At 38.3% G+C, this 14,417-nt stretch overlaps 1 protein-coding gene across 11 annotated transcripts in view; it reads left to right on the top strand.

Moving 5' to 3' along the window:
• The first annotated feature begins 6,254 nt into the window (after positions 1 to 6,254).
• The window catches only part of RADIL (Rap associating with DIL domain), an 86,455-nt gene continuing 78,292 nt past the window's right edge, over positions 6,255 to 14,417 (top strand). For 2 of the 11 annotated variants that reach the window (XM_031940998.1, XM_031941008.1), the window contains exons 1-2: positions 6,259 to 6,352; positions 9,537 to 9,634. The gene's annotated coding sequence lies outside the window, so the exon portion shown is untranslated. Of the gene's footprint in view, positions 6,353 to 6,382; positions 6,481 to 6,661; positions 7,055 to 9,371; positions 9,511 to 9,536; positions 9,635 to 14,417 lie in introns of those variants that run through there. The other 9 variants (XM_031940969.1, XM_031940940.1, XM_031940946.1 and 6 more) reach the window with 9 other exon arrangements.

The following is a 14,417-nucleotide window of genomic DNA, read 5'->3' on the forward strand; positions in this document are numbered from 1 at the left end:
GCATTTATTCTTTAGTAAGATGCCATACCTTAGTTTACTTCTACAGAACATTTGACATAGTCCATGTTGGTTTCAAGACTGCCTGTAATACACCTACTTAGTAACCATGGTTTTCAAATAGCCTGACATTTGTGCTACAAGAACACAAATGTTCCTACATCTTGATTGTATGATTATATAGCTGATGAGGTACAATTATAGGGTAACACACAGAGGATCCACTCTGGTTGACTATGGAATGAAAATGAGAGTTTGTGCATGCATCTGACTATCCATTAGGGATTTATTTGTCTTGAAATGTCAAATCCTTGTGGCAATTTGAAAATAATTTGATGACAGGTTGAGAAACTTCAAAGAACACATGGCATTTAGTTAGAAGCTATCAGTTTGGTATAATTACTAAACACCCAAAGTCACTGTGCTCATGATAATGGAGATTTCTAGTCTGAAGAAACAAATTTATAATGCTTCAAACATGCATATGCTTGTCACCGAAGAAAAACACATTTCTAATAATTGGGCAGAATTTTGTTTTGTTTTATTTTTTACTTCTTAAGCTACCATTAAAGAATTTTTAGTGGATCATTATCATGAACCTGTTAGAAGATTGCAAAACTAGACCTGCTATCCTAAAGGAAGATAGAACATATAGGTCAAGGAAACCATGGAAGGAAATTTCATTCTGGGGAATATGAAAGTGTGACTGTGGGGGCCATCTGAAATCAGTATCTTCCAAGGGTGCTGGTCTAGGTGAAGGGGCTAGCAATGGAAAGCAAATTGTGAGATGGCCTAGGTTAGTGATTGTATGATCTAAAGCATAACTATAAATGGCTCAGTGGACCAGTGAAACATATTCTTTTCCCAATCAACAGAGAAAGTGGGATCTCTAAAGATTAACTCCCACTTGACATTGGAGCACAATTGAAGAAGGAAGTATAGAGTCAGAAATCTCTGGTCCAGGGTGGAGGTGCTAGTTCAAATGAGGATGCCAGGTCAGTGGCAGTGGGCAGATGATGAGATGGCTGAGGTAGAAGCTTGTCTGGTATATGAAGCTGAACCAGGTGGTCCTTACTATTATTCTATCAGTGCCTAAAGTTTACAACCTCCAAGTTACTCTCATTTTCCTTATATTCATGCTCATGACTCCAAATTCAGTTGCCAAGTCTAATCTATTTTTCTGCCACAAAATTTCTTAAATACCTCTATTAATTCAATTTGGGGCCCTTATTACATGTTCATCTTGATTCTTGTTATAGTTTCCTAAATGGTTTCTCTGCATATAGTCTATCTGTTCTCTACTACATCTTCCACTTAACTTCAAAAATCATTTTATTGAGGCACAGGTGACCATGTCTTGCCCCTGCTCTAAAACTAATGGCTCCTTATTGGTGCTTAAATAAGTTTTCTACTATCTGGCTCCCACCTGCTTTTTAAGGTTATTTCAAATTATTATTTTGGTTTACTAGCAGTTCCCAGAACTTAGAATTTCATATCTTATCCCCCTGCCTTGAATATGGGATTCCCACTTTACCTCCATTGTTAAGATTTTTTTTTAAATTTTCATTTTTCCCAGTTACATGTAGAAACAACATATTTTTCATTATACATGTACATTCTTTTTTTCCCAACATTTTCTTAAAAATCATGTTGAGAGAGAAAAATCAGAGCAATAGGGAAAAAAACAAGAGAAAAAAATCAGAAGAAAAAGAAAAAGAAAGTAAACATAGCATATGTTGATTTATGTTCAGTCTCCATAGTTTTCTCTATATATTTGGCTAGTATTTTCCATCCAAATTTTGTTGGGGTTGCCTTGGATCATTGAACCACTGAAAAGAAGCAAGTCTATCATAGCTGATCATCATGGAATCTTGCTGGTTCTGTGTACAATGTTTTCCTGGTTCTGATAGTTTCATCCAGCATTAATTCATGTAAATCTTTCCAGGTCTTTCTGGAAAGATTTCAGCCTGTTCCAGAAACTGGAAACTGAGTGGATGTCCATCAATTGGAGAATGGCTAAATAAATTGTGGTATATGAATGTTATGGAATATTATTGTTCTGTAAGAAATGACCAACAGGATGATTTCAGAAAGGCCTGGAGAGACTTACATGAACTGATGCTGAGTGAAATGAGCAGGACCAGGAGATCATTATATACTTCAACAATAATACTATATGATGACCAGTTCTGATGGACCTGGCCATCCTCAGCAATGAGATAAATCAAATCAGTTCCAATGGAGCAGTAATGAACTGAACCAGCTACACCTAGCGAAAGAACTCTGGGAGATGACTATGAACCATTACATTGAATTCCCAATCCCTATATTTTTGCCTGCTGGCATTTTGGATTTCCTACACAGGCTAATTGTACAATATTTCAGAGTCCAATTCTTTTTGTGCAGCAAAATAACGGTTTGGTCATGTATACTTATTTTGTTTTTAATTTATACTTTAATATATTTAACATCTACTGGTCATCCTGCCATCTAGGGAAGGGGGTGGGGAGAAGGAGAGGAAAAACTGGAACAAAAGGTTTGGCAATTGTCAATGCTGTAAAATTACCCATGCATATAACTTGTAAATAAAAAGCTATTAAAAAAATAAATAAAATCAGCCTGTTCATCATTTTTTATAGAACAATATAATATTATATTACTTTCATATACCATTCCCCAATTGATGAGCATCTACAGACTTTCCAATCTCTGACACCACAAAAAGAGCTGCTACAAACAAACAGTTTTGCACATGTGGGTCCTTTTCCCTCTTATTGTTAAGAATTTTTAGCATTAATTGTACAATATTTCAGAGTCTGATTCTTTTTGTACAGCAAAATAACGTTTTGGTCATGTATACTTATTGTGTATCTAATTTATATTTTAATATATTTAACATCTACTGGTCATCCTGCCATCTAGGGGAGGGGGTGGGGGGGTAAGAGGTAAAAAATTGGAACAAGAGGTTTGGCAATTGTTAATGCTGTAAAGTTACCCATGCATATATCCTGTAAATAAAAGGCTATTAAATAAAAACCAAAAAAAAAAAAAAAAGAAATGAGAAAAAAAAAAAGAATTTTTAGCATTGTTTAAGGCTTACTCAGTTTGCCTAATATTTCCTTTTCTGATTCACCTATCCCTGCCACTACTTCTTAGATATTGCTGTTGTCTGCTTCCTCAAATTACCTGTGTACATATTATATCTTCCCAATAGAATATAAACGTCTTATGGGCTGAGTATTTTCTCTTTAACCTAGGACTGAACTCCATTCTTGGCATATAGTGGGTACTCAATAAACATTCATGTAATGAGTGAAGGGGAAAGCCCACCTTAGATGGTGTGGATTACACATAGTAAATGCTTAATAAATGTTTGTTGGATGAATAAAGAGGAAAGTCTATATCAGATAGTATGGATTCAAAATAAAGTGACAGCCAAAGGATACAGGTTTCTTGCAAACAAGTGCAACAAAGGAAATCTTTAGAAAAGTCACTTCAAGTTCAGGGTATTCTGTGGTTCCATTTCTACTCAAAACCATAGTTCAACAATTGCTTTTTAATGCAATTTTTAAAAATCCACAAGCTAACACAATCAGTTCAGAAAAAGTAGTCAATGAGTTGGGTAGTAGTAGAAAATGACCCACAAACTGGGGACATATTCTCCTACAAATGTACCTTCCCCATCAATAGGTTTAGAGGATACATTTAGGGAATACATGTAGCCAGGGCTCATGAATGGAAAGCAATTCACATCTCTAATGTTAAAGCAAGATGACAGTTCTATTTGCAAACATTTTATAACAACTTGAACTTGACCAAAAGGGCTGATGCAGAGGTGGTAGGGCCTATCTCACTGGAGGCTTTCAAATAGATGCTGAATCATTAGTAGGAGAGATTATAAAAGGGATTCCTGTAGTCACAGCTAATAATTATAAACTACCCACTATTTACAATTGTCTCCTTACAAGTCTTGGAGATAGGTGCTATTAATATCCTCATCTTACAAATGAGGAAACTAAGGGAGGAAGTTAAAGGACTTGTTGAGGGTGACACAACTATAAACTTAAGGTCAGATTTGAACTTAAGCCTTCCTAAATCAGGTGTTCTACCCCTCCTGTCTTCCATTTTGTTCAGAAAGGGATGGATTTGGGTAATCTCTGAGCTCCTTTTAATTCTGAGATTCTATGATTACTTTAAGTGAGGAGACCACAGAGATCTTCTTAGTTATAGGGTCATAGGATTTAGACCTAGAAAAAGTCTTCGAGGTATTTAGTTCAACCCTTAGGTTACAGAGTTAGGTCACAGAGACCACAGAGACCTTCTTTAGTTATAGGGTCATAGGATTTAGACCTAGAAAAAGTCTTAGAGATATTTAGTTCAACCCTTAATTTTACGGATAAAAAAATTGAGGTCCAGAGAGGTTAAGTGTTTTTTTTCAAGATCTCAAAAGAACCCAAGTCAAGACCCTTTACTTCAGAGTGAATACTCTTTCTATTATGCCATGCAGCTTCTCCATTCCCCTCATTTTATAGAGGAAGAAAATGAAATCCAGAGACTGGTAGTATTTTTGTCAAAGATCACATAGCTAGTTAATAGAAGAACCTAGGTCTAATTTTCATTCTCCTGCTCCTAACTATGCATCTAGTAGCACTGGACCCTTGACTGTTCCACACAGGACGGTCCGTCTCTCCTCTGGGAGCATTTTCTCCATTTGTCTCATTCCTTCTGAATAACAATAGCTAAGGTTTGCAAAACACTTTCAATTTGATTTAATTTTATTTCATATTTATGAAGCGCCTGGCAGGCAGTGTGTGTGTGTGTGTGTGTGTGTGTGTGTGTGTGTGTGTGTAAAGATAGGAGCTTAAAATCTAATGGGAGGGGGAAAGAGAGAGAGGGAGAGAGAGACAGAGAGAGGAAGGGGAGAAGACAAGAGACAGAGAGACAGAGACAGAGACAGAAACAAAGACAGACACAGAGAAAGAGAGGCACAGTAACATACAAAATACACAAAACAATGGATCTATACGATAAGTAGGAAATAATTAATAGAGGGCAGGTGCTAAAATTAAGAGGACTTGGGGAAGACTTCCATTGGGAAGTGGGGTTTAGCTGGAACTTAATGGGAGTCAGGGAAGTCAGTAGCTGGAGTGGAAGAGGGAAATGTTCCAGGAATGAGACAGCTGAAGAAAATGCTCCCAGAAGAGAGATGGATTGTTGTGTGGAACAGTCAGGAGCTCACTGGATCAAAGAGTACTATTAGGGAGTTCTGATTTAGGTGCTCATTTTATCCCCATTTTACAGGTAAGGAAATTGAGACTAGTCCTGAGTCATATAACTAAGGATTTGAACCCCAATAAGTGGATGTAGAATCAAGTCAGAATTCACATCCCCGCTATACAGCTGCATGCCTGACTTTAGGCAATCCTCTTATAATGCCTCTAAGGGCCTCAGTTTATTCATCTGCAAAATAATGAGTGGGCCTTCTTTGCCTTTATAATTTTATGTAAATTAATTTACATAATTAAATTAACCAGCAAGTCCCCTGGAAACCCGGCTTCTTTCTCTTGGACAGCTAGGTGGAACTTCCACAAGAACGCTCATTCCTAAATTCAAATCGGGCCTCACATGGTTACTGGCAGTGGGCAAGTCATTTAACTATATTTGCCTCCGTTTCCTCCTCTGCAAAATGTAAAATGAGTTAGAGAAGGAAATCACTGCAGCGTCCTTGCTTGGGAAACCCTAAAAGGCCTCACTGCCGGCCAGACTGCACAATTCTGGGCCAGACCTCCTCCGCTAGATGTTGGGGTGCAAAGGGAATATTAGGCTTTGCTCTCAAAAAGCTTACACACTATCTGGGGAAACAGCATGAACAAACACACAAATGTGTGGGAAGTGGGGGGGAAGGGGACGGGAGTTGGGGGTCGAATTTGCATCTGCACCTCAGAAATTGGCAAATGCTACGAAGCAGCATTTGATGGTGGCGGAGAAAAGCGCGACAACGCAGCTTAAACGTGTGTTGCGTGCACCGTTTTTTCTCCTCGAGGGCTGGTTGTTAAACATTTGCAGTTGCGTGGGGGGCTCTGAAAAGCCTCTCCCTATAAGATGAGCCACAGCCGGGGCTGCACAGGATGACCGCTTTATTAAGCCCCGGTTATTTTATATAAAGTATTCTTAAAATAATGGCAAGCTCATGGGGCCAGAGAAGCGAGTGGGGGTCCCCGCGTGGGCTTTTCCATCGTTCGCCCCGCCCTCAAGAGCGGCTGTTGGGTTCACCCGCCACTGGGTGGCGCCAACGCCTGCTGCGCCCAATGGCCTCGGGACGTGGGATGCTGCCGCTCTGCTCTTGCGCACGGAGGTTAGAAGTGAGGGAGCGGGCACGGACGGGAGGCGAGGGACCAGAGACGGGAGGGGAAGGGACGCGGCGGGGCCCAGAGGGAGGCAGCAAGGAGCGGGCGGCTCGGCGACGCGGGGCCTGGGCGGGCGGTGAGTAAGAGCAACTTAGGGCCGTTCCCTGTGGAATAGGGGGAGCTGGGGGAGGTGGGAGGGGAGGCCGCGGAGAGTGAGTCCACGTGCGTGAGGGAGCGCGAACGTCAAGGGGGAGGGGGCGACGTCGAGCGCGAGACCGGGAGGAAGAGGAGAAGGGGGGCGGGGTGACGCGCGACTCTCTCTTGGTGACCTTCCCTCCCGCTGCGACGTGAGATTGGGGGGGAGGGGGCGGCGGGAGTCCGGAAGGCTTGCCCACGAGGGGCCCGGACGGGCGTTCTCTGGCCTTTGACGGCTCCCTGGAGACGAACGGAGCCAGGGGACCCGGGCAGACCCCTCCCTGGGTGAAAAGCTCTGCCACCTGGGCAGGGACGCCGGACAGCGGGACGAGAGCGTGCAGAGGAAAATTCCAGAGAGGAGTGATAGAAAACAGGAATTACACGGCTTGTCCCCGCGCTCAGAAAGTGGAGCCCAAAGGAGGGAAAGTGTTGGATGAAGGCTTGTCTGGTTGCTATTGGAGACCAGACCTGCCCTCCTGAGTGTACCAGTGATGCGGAAGAGGCGGTACATGCAGGTGGTTTTCCTTAGAGGACGCACGCTTCGTCTCGGGTTTTTTTTTTTTTTTTTTTAAGTGATGGAGGTGCAACTAGAAGATGGGCAAGTGTGTGTGTGTGTGCGTGCGCGCGCGCAGAAATACCAAAGTGTATGTGCGTTTGGGTAGATAGGACAGGAGGAACTTAAGGTTCGAAAATGCAAAAGGGCAAGGAGAGTGGGAATGAATATGCGTGTGTGCGCGAGCGCGCAGGAGCAATGAAGTATGGAGAGGTGGGGGAAACTTCAGCATTGAAAATGCACAAGAGCGAGCAGTGGGTGAGTGAGTGAGTGGGTGGGTGGGAGTGAGCGCGCGCAGGACACCGAAGTATGTGCTCCTGGAGGGGGAGGAGGGGACTTAAGCGCCGGGAATGCGGGCTGCAACCTTTTTAGAGGCAGCCCTTGACTTATAACTCTGATAACTAAATTGAAGGAAAGTTAGATCTGAAAGAAAATCTGAAAGAAAAAAGCAGGAGCTTTTAACTTTTTTTTTTCTTTTCTTTTTTTTTTTTTTTTTGCGATCTGGTGAAACCTATGCATTCTTTCTGTTCAATTCATAATGGAAGGAAATGTTGAAATTCGGTTAACGTTAATGAAAATGACAATGTGATTTTTTTTCCCCACCTCTGTCCAAGTTCATGAACCTGATTCAATTTAAGAATTGCTGCCTTGGAGAAAGTGCCTCGCATATAGTAGCCATTCAGTACTGTTTTGTTGATTGATTTGGTATAATCATCATTTGATTTAAATTCTATTAAGCTTATATTTCGATTGTTTAAAAAAAAAAAAAAAAAAAAAGAAGGAAAGAAAAGAACAGGCCCCTGAAAAGGAGCCTGTAAAAACCATTGTTTATTTCGCCATAGTTAAGCTGATAGTTAGATATGTGGGAAGTTTTGCTAAGTGGAGCATATTAAGGGGAAAGGGCACCTGTTGTGTTCTCTCAGATTTTCACAGTAGATTCAGTAATTAACACACATGGAGCTCTTTTTTCCCCCAAAAAAGAAACTCTTTCCCCCTCTATTCCAACAAATTGTGTCTATCATGTTCAACAGAACAAAACATCTTAAAAAAAAAAAATAAAAAGCAGACCCTGGATTAGCAAATATGAGAAAGCTACTTTGTTTAATCCTGGTAGAAAAACAGGCATATTCTAATATGTCCAGTATCACACAAGCCAGAGTTGGTAATTAGTAGAGCAATTACAAGTGCACACACACACACACACACTGAGTTAGTTTAATCCAAAATAACTGAAAAAAATTTTTGATTACTCCTAAAGTCAAGTACCAGAAACTCAGGACTTTAATTTCCAGGCATCAGTTGGTGATTCTCTTGTTTTTATTTTAGTCCTCCATTGAAAACCCTCTTGACTAAATAGTCTTTCATGGCAGAATGCTTTTTTATTCTGATTTTAGTACTTTTTGCATTTGGAAACACCATTGCTGGAACCATAGAGATATGGGGATTTTAATAGATGGAGTGAAACCAGAGTATAACAAGCCCACATTTTTTATTTCTTTTACTAGTTGAAATTTATAATAGGTTCCACATCATAGTTTTGGAACTATGGCTTGCCTCCACCCATCTTATTTGCACAGAACATTGCACCAACCTCCTCCCTTCTATTCCTTCTCCCAGTGGGATAACTTCAGTCTGTTTTTCATCAGAAATTGGATTCTCTTTTAAGAACATGAGGAAAACATTCTCTAAAAGTAGCAATTACAAGTTTAATATAGGCATCTTCTTTGTACCACAAAAGAAGCATGTATATTTTGTTTGGGACTTCTGTTGGGGAGAATATCAGGACTCAAAAAAATAACCTGCTCATTCTTCCTAAGAAATAAATTAGTTTACATAGTTCCAACTCAGGAGAGTTCTCATTGACTTCTCCTCTTGTACTTTTCTTCTTTTTGAATCTGAAGTATTTTTCACAAACATTATATTATGTACAACCTGTAATTACTTAAGAAAGTTGATGGGAAAAAGAGTGACTCCTCTTAGCAGTCCCTTTCTTAGAGAGTTGCAATGAGACATTACTCCAAGAAATACTTTCTGAAATATCTAAAATATATGGCAGTCCCAATGGGGATATATGGCTTTGATTCGGTGCATTTAAAGAAGAATAATAGCCAATGAATTCACTTTTTAAAAAAATCCCTTTTCTCCTGATAACTAACAAAATCAATTTAGCAGCATATCTGCAAAGCTGAATGCCTAAAAGGCAGGATACAAAAGATTTCTCTGGTTTAGTGTAGTGTCTTAAGGAATTTTTAATCCCTGTTTATTCTGTTTTCTGACAGTGACTTTTCCCTACTTGGAGATTGTTCAACCTGCCAATAATGTAACCCATCACTTGGAAGGACTGAGCCATGCAAAGCCATTAAGTTGCCTATAACAGCCCTTGCATTAGGAAGAAGCACTACAGACCAAATAACACGTGTAAGACATTTTGCTTTTTGTTCCAGGAATATAGCAAATCTCCAGGAATGTACTAAATAGGCACAGATTTGCTAAGGAAGGAAAGAGTGAGCTGGTACATCGAATAACTTCTGAAGAAGTTGAGGTATGAAGCATTTCAAAGGTCTTTTAGGTTTGTAGGTGACTATCAAGTCTTAGAAATGTGAAATTCGGGTCCATGAATTTCTTGTGATCATTAAGAAAATCATATAAGCTGATTTGACTACTTTTTCTCAGATTCTGAACCACCAGTTTTGAAAATTGACTCCAGAAGCCTGAAATGAGATAAGATTGCTTTTAGAATTGGGAGTTCTTTGGAGCTATCAGTGTAACACACTATCAGAAAGACATGTGCTGGCCACAAGAATACTAAATAAGAATACTTTGATGTTTAAAAATATTGCAAACTAAATAGAACCCTTATACTTAGTCATTGGGAAAGAAACCATGACCAAAATGTATTTTCCAGTGCATTCCAAGATACCTAATACATGTTCTTTAGGTAAGCAAAACTTTTGGCTGATTTCTTTTTGGATTTCTTTCACATTTTCCCCTCCCTTCAGCAAAAACAAAATTTCACATGATCATTTTCAGATATTCTAAAGATAGATTAAAAGTAAATACCTGTATTCAAGCAAATTTCAGAAATTTGGAAAGAGAACTGGCTCTGAAGTCGGAGGATCCATTATTTTTTTCTTTAAAAAATTTTTTTTATTGTAGCCAACACTAAAATTTTTTAAAATAATATTTTATTTTCCCCTAATTACATATAAAAATAAACTTAACACTTTTTAAAGTTTTGAGTTTCAAATTCTATCCCTCCCTTGTCTTCCTGAGAGGGTAAGTAATTTGATATAGGTAATTTGAGTGCAATCTTGTAAAACATTTCCATAATAGTCATTTTACGAAAGAAGATGCAAACAAAAGAAAGAGTGAAAAATAGTATTCCTCAGTCAGACATCATTTCTTTGTCTGAAGATGGATTTTTCATCATGAGTCCTTTGAGATTGTCTTGGATTATTTTATTGTTGAGAATAGCTATATCATTCATAGTTTATCGTACAGTATTGCTATTATTGTGCATAATGTTCTCTTGGATCTGCTTGCTTCACTTTGTATCAATTCACGTAAGACTTTCTCTAGGCTTTTCTGAAATCATGTGGTTTGTCATTTTTTATAGCGCGGAAATAATCTCTTTCAATCATATATCACAACTTGATCAGCTATTCTTCAATTGAGGGACATTCCCTCAATTTCCAGTTCTTAGCACCCCCCCCCCCCAAAAAAAAGGAGGCTATAAATATTTTTTGTACAAATAGGTTTTTTTCCCTTCTTAAAAAAATCTCTTTGGGATGCAGACCTGGTAGGATCAAAGATATGCACAGTTTTATAACCCTTTAAACATAGTTCCAAATTGCTCTCTACAATGGTTGAATCAGTTCCTAACTCTACCAACAGTGCATAAGTGTCCTTGTTTGCCCACATTCAACATTTATCATTTTCTATTTTTGTCATATTAGCCATGATCTTTCAACTCTGATCAAGTCATTTAACTTCTCTGAGCCTCAGTTTCTTTAACTATAGAATGAGAGGGTCAGACTAGATAATCTGAGATCTTTTCCAGCTTTGAATCTGTGATTCTGTGCTAACATTTTGTAAAGAACTGAAATATATAATCATATACTACACCTACTTGTTTTCTGCATAGTAAGAAGATTCATAATTGTGAGCCCTAAGGAAGGAATTAGGGTAAGGGGGTAAGCCTCTCATAGGAGGTAGAATGTTAAGTAGCTGGAACTCATGTAAAATCTGGTAGGCAGATGCTAATATTGAATGGTGGCAGAATGATTAATTTTGTTATTTGGTCCTAATCATTAATTTTTAAGGAAAATGAATGGCTAAGACCTATTTACAAAAGAATTTTCATGACATTTGACAAGAGGGGGAGAGATCTTTCTAAAGAATGTAATATACAACTTACATTAGTTTGCTTGCTGTCTTGGGGAGGAAAAAAATATTGGAACTCAAAATATTACAAAAATGAATGTTGAAAACTATCTTTACATGTAATTGGACAATAATATACTATTAAAGTATTTTTTTAAAAAAAGAATGTAATTGAAAAGTAGTAGTCAAGTAGGAACTAGGATCAAAGTGATATTTGAGAGCCATAGCTCTCAATGGGCTTCCAATTCCGGAGGCTTTTTGAAAAGTTTTTTCCCCCCGTCTGCATAATTTAAGGCATTATAATCTCCTTATAAACTTAAAACATGACAGAATAATCTAGTGGTCACTGGATCAAGAACCAGGAGATGTGGGTTTGGTTTTTAGGTATTCCATTTATTTATGGTGAATTTCAGATCTCTAATTCATAAATAATTTATAGAGATAACGGAAAGAGGAATTGACAAAATATTTTTTCAGTATTTTGAATTTGTTAGAAATGTGCCCTGTGTAATTATGAATTTTATAGCACTCTTAAGTTTTCACCTCTCCTCTTTATCCCCCCAACAAAATATTGCATCCATCTGGACTGGAAAGAGCCTAAATACCAGTCTTGAAGCAGTGGGTGGAATGCAGAAATTCCAGTCATGCTTATATTGCTTCTGGAATAGTCTTTTTGTATTCTTTGTGCGTGTAACTTCATAACATTCTGGTGCACTGCCCCTAAAAAGTGTATCTTTGTCATGTTAGACCCCCTTTTCTTTATCCTAGGATGTAAAGAGTGCTATTTTATTTTAATGTTTGCATTTTTGAATGTCAGTTTATTCCTTCTATTTTAAGTTACTGCTGAAGATCTGGTGTCCTGTTGTATTTGAGTCACATTTCTGTAACAGCAAATAAGTCCTGACTTATTTCACTTGTTTCCTAATTGAGTTAAAACTTTTGAGATGAGGATGGTTCCTTTAAATTCTATGCCAAGTGGGCCTTCCCCAGCTTAACTAGGTCATTCTTGTTGAACTTAAGCTCCTTAATTATAATTGATACTTCTTTTATTCAGCAAATATCTGTTGAGCTGCTTCTGTGTTAAGGTATTTTATTGGGTGCTTTCTAGAAATCAACACCCTCAGAGAAGTACGTGATTTACCATTTCTATTGGGCATGTTTGTTTTGTTTTGTTTTTTCCATTTTATTTTTCAGTCAACAATCAATAGTTTTCTCCCATTGAGAAAGAAAGAAAGAAAAATGTATTTTAACAATTATGTATAAGGAAGCAAAAGACATATTTGTTATATCAATTTGGGGTTACATGTCTAGTATTGGTGAGGAAAGCTCTTTAGTAGTTTCTTTCTGAGAGGGTAGTTGAGCTCCCTTCTCTACTACAATCCCTCTCTGGTGCTTCATAAGAGCATAAAAGTAACATTAGGTTTTGGAGGGCTTTGCCAGCAGATCTTGGGCATGTTATATTTAGCCAGAATGGTATCTTGGATGATGGGTATATTGAGGGATTATATGCTTGATGACAGGCATGGAGAGGTTCCTTATTAAAAGGTTAACTATTAAATGATAAATATTTTAAGTCATAGAAATTTCTTTTTTTTCCCCCTGAGGCAATTGGGGTTAAGTTTCTCACCCAGGGTTATACAGCTAGGAAATGTTAAATGTCTTAAGTTCATATTTGATCTCAGGTCTTCTCGACTTCAGGGCTGGTGTTTTATTCACTACAACACCTAGCTGCCCCAAGCTATAGAAATTTCAAAAGATTACTACAGTATAGAATATTTCACTTCTAATTTTTTTGAACCATCAATTAAGTTTAATTTAACTGTTGGTACCCTGAGTGTGAAAATCTTGTTCAATATCCAGTGAATGAACATATTGCTGGAGAAACTGAATCATATCAATCATTTTTTTTTTTTACTGTAGCTTTTTGTTTACAAGTTACATGCATGGGTAATTTTATAGCATTGACAATTGCCAAACTTTTTGTTCCAATTTTTCCCCTCCTTCCCCCCCATCCCCTCCCCCAGATGGCAGGTTGACCAATACATGTTAAATATGTTAAAGTATAAATTAAATACAATATATGTATTCAAGTCCTAACAGTTATTTTGCTGTACAAAAAGAATCGGACTTTGAAATAATGTACTATTAGCCTGTGAAGGAAATCAAAAATGCAGGCAGACAAAAATATAGGGATTGGGAATTCTATGTAGCGGTTCATAGTCATCTCCCAGAGTTCTTTCACTGAGTGTAGCTGGTTCAGTTCATTACTGCTCTATTGGAACTGATTTGGTTCATCTCATTGCTGGATTTGGCCACATCCATCAGAATTGATCATCATATAGTATTGTTGTTGAAGTATATGATGATCTCCTGGTCCTGCTCGTTTCACTCAGCATCAGTTCATGTAAGTCCCTCCAGGCCTTTCTGAAATCATCCTGCTGGTCGTTTCTTACCAAACATAATATTCCATAATATTCATATACCACAATTTATTCAGCCATTCTCCAGTTGATGGGCATCCACTCAGTTTCCAGTTTCTGGCCACTACAAAGAGACCTGCCACAAACATTCTTGCACATATAGGTTCCTTTCCCTTCTTTAAGATTTCTTTGGGATATAAGCCCAGTAGAAACACTGCTGGATCAAAGTTTGATAACTTTTTGAGCATAGTTCCAAATTGCTCTCCAGAATGGCTGGATGTATTCACAATTCCACCAACAATGTATTACTGTCCCTGTTTCCCCACATCTCTTCCAACATTCCACATTAGCTTTCCCTGTCATTCTAGCCAAACTGACAGATGTGTAGTTCACTTCTAGTTTTCTTTCCACACTAAAAGGATCACAAAATCCTTAAAATATTGAACTATTTCAACCCATTCAAATCTAACTTATTTTCTTCAGTCTTTACTCCCCCTAAAGATCAGGATCATTTACTTGGTT

The sequence above is a fragment of the Sarcophilus harrisii genome, chromosome 1 (assembly GCF_902635505.1).
Source record: "Sarcophilus harrisii chromosome 1, mSarHar1.11, whole genome shotgun sequence".
NCBI classification, from domain to species: Eukaryota; Metazoa; Chordata; class Mammalia; order Dasyuromorphia; family Dasyuridae; genus Sarcophilus; species Sarcophilus harrisii.